Here is a 2,806-nt window from a genome sequence, read left to right on the forward strand (position 1 = left end):
CATCAACCCGTCTTGTCACTTCCTCAAAGAATCCAATCAAATTTTCCTTTAACAAATCCATGCTGACCATCCCTAACTAGTCCATGCCTTTCCACATGATAGTCAACCCTATCTCTCAGGATTGATTCTACTAATCTATTCACCACCGATGTAAGCCTAACTGGCCCATAATTGTTTGGCATTTCCTTTGATCCCTTTTTAAACAATGGAACTACATTTCCCCTATATCTAATGAAGATTGGAAAATCATCCTCAGAGCATCTGCTATCTCCTCCCTGACTTCCTTCAGCATCCTCGGAAACAATCCATCTGGCCCTGGTGACTTATCAACGTTCAAGGATTTTTAACCCTTCGAGTACTTCCTCTCTCTTTATGACTATTCTGTCCAATATCTCACATTGTTTCTCCTGGACTATTATATCTACATCCTCCCTTTCCTTTGTAAATACGGAGACAAAATATTCATTCAAAACCCTTCCCACAGCCTCTGCAGCTACACACAAGTTTCCATCTTCATCTCTGATAGGTCCCACTTTTTCCTTAACTAACCTTTTAGCACTAATGTATTGGTAAAACATCTTTGGGTTATCTTTAACTTTACTTGCTAATCTTTTATCATGCCCTCTCTTTGATTTCCTTATTTCCTTTTTTACTTCATCCCTGCAATTCCTATATTCGTCTAGGCTATCTGCAGTGCTTAGTTCTTTGTGCCTATCGTACGCTTTCTTTTTCTGTTTGATCTTCTCCTGTATTCCTCTAGACAACCGGGGGGTCCAGATTTGGCAGTACCACTCTTATTTTTGTAATGGACATGTCTACTTTGTACAATTAGGATCTCGCTTTTTAGTGCTTCCCACTGGTTTTCCACTGTTTTATCCTCCAGCAGTGCTGTCCAGTCCACATCAGCCAAGTCCCTTCTCATTTCTGCAAAATTTGCCTTCCCCCAGTTCAAGACTTTTACTCCTGCCTTATCTCTGTCCTTTTACATGGTAATGCTAAATCTAACTGAATTGTGATCACTGTCCCCGATATGGTCGCCAACTGTCACTTCACCCAATTGCCCTTCTTCATTCCCCAAGACTAGGTCTAGAATTGTATCACCTCTCGTTGGGTTTGTCACATGTCTTCCTTCTTCCTTAACCGAGGTTTGACAGGGCCCTCAACCATGTCCGGCCCATCTCCCGCGCATCCACACTCACACCTTCCTCTCCCTCCCAGAACCATGATAGGGTCCCTCTTGTCCTCACTTATCACCCCACCGGCCTCCGCATTCAAAGGATCATCCTCCACCATTTCCACCAACTCCAGCATGATGCCACCACCAAACACATCTTCCCTTCACCCCCCCCGTCGGCATTCCGTAGGGACCGTTCCCTCCGGGACATCCTGGTCAATTCCTCCATCATCCCCTACACCTCAACCCCCTCCCACGGCACCTTCGCATGCAATCACAGAAGGTGCAACACCTGCCCCTTTACTTCCCCTCTCCTCACAGTCCAAGAGCCCGAACACTCCTTTCAAATGAAGCAGCACTTCACTTGCACTTCCCCCAATTTAGTCTACTGCATTCACTGCTCCCAATGCGGTCTCCTCTACATTGGAGAGACCAAACGCAGACTTGGTGACTGCTTTGAGGAACACCTTCGGTCTGTCTGCAAACATGACCCAGGCCTCCCTGGGGCTTGCCATTTCAACACACCACCCTGCTCTCATGCCCACATGTCCATCCTTGACCTGCTGCATTGTTCCAGTGAAGCTCAATGCAAACTGGAGGAACAGCACCTCATCTTCCAACTAGGCACTTTACAGTCTCCTGGACTTAACATTGAGTTCAACAACTTCAGATCATGAAATCTCTCCTCCATCCACACCCCCTTTCCGATCTACCTTTTTTCTAATTATTTATATTTTTTTTAATATATTTTTCTTCTCCCACCTATTTCTATTATTATTTAAAAATGTAAAAATTCATTGTTTTATCACCACCTTTTAGCCTATTTCGATCCCTTCCCCCTACCCCACCCCCACTAGGGTCATCTGTCACTTGCTCGTCCTGGTTTTTTCTCTTCATGTCACCATTAGCACATTCCTTAGCTAATATCACCACCGTCAACACCCCTTTGTCCTTTTGTCTACGACATCTTTGGAAATCTCTCCTTTGCCTCCATTTATCACTGCCCCCCTATCCAGCTCCATCTGTCACACCCCCTCAACCAGCATATATTTCACCTCATTTCTATTTTTTTTTAATTCTGATGAAGAGACAAATGGACTCGACACGTCAACTCTCTCTTCCTCTCCACAGATGCTGTGAGACCTGCTGAGTTTTTCCAGCTATTTTTGTTTTTGGTGCAGGATTTGCTTTCTTTCCTTCCCTGTCGTTGTTTTGCCTGATAATAATTAGAAAAGCTGGCTGCACTTAAATTTGATACCGATGGGATACATCCAATGATGCTGAGAGAAGTAAGTGCGGAAATTGAGGACGGACTGGCCGTAATCTTCATATCCTCTTTAGATACAGGGGCAGTGCCAGAGGACTGGAGAATTACAAATGTTAGACCTTCATTCAAAAAACAGTGTAAGGATAAATCAGGCAACTACATGCCATTCGGTTTAACCTTGGTGGTGGGAAAGTTTGAGAGATAATAATCCAGGACAAAGTTACTTGGACACATGTGAATTAATTAGGGAAAGCCAACATAGATTTGTTAAAGGCAAATCGTGTTTGACCAACTTGATTGAGTTTATTGATGAGATGATAGAAATGGCTAATGAAGGTATGAGGTTGATGTATATGTTACGTTGT

This window comes from Carcharodon carcharias, chromosome 14, assembly GCF_017639515.1.
Source record: "Carcharodon carcharias isolate sCarCar2 chromosome 14, sCarCar2.pri, whole genome shotgun sequence".
Classification (NCBI taxonomy): Eukaryota; Metazoa; Chordata; class Chondrichthyes; order Lamniformes; family Lamnidae; genus Carcharodon; species Carcharodon carcharias.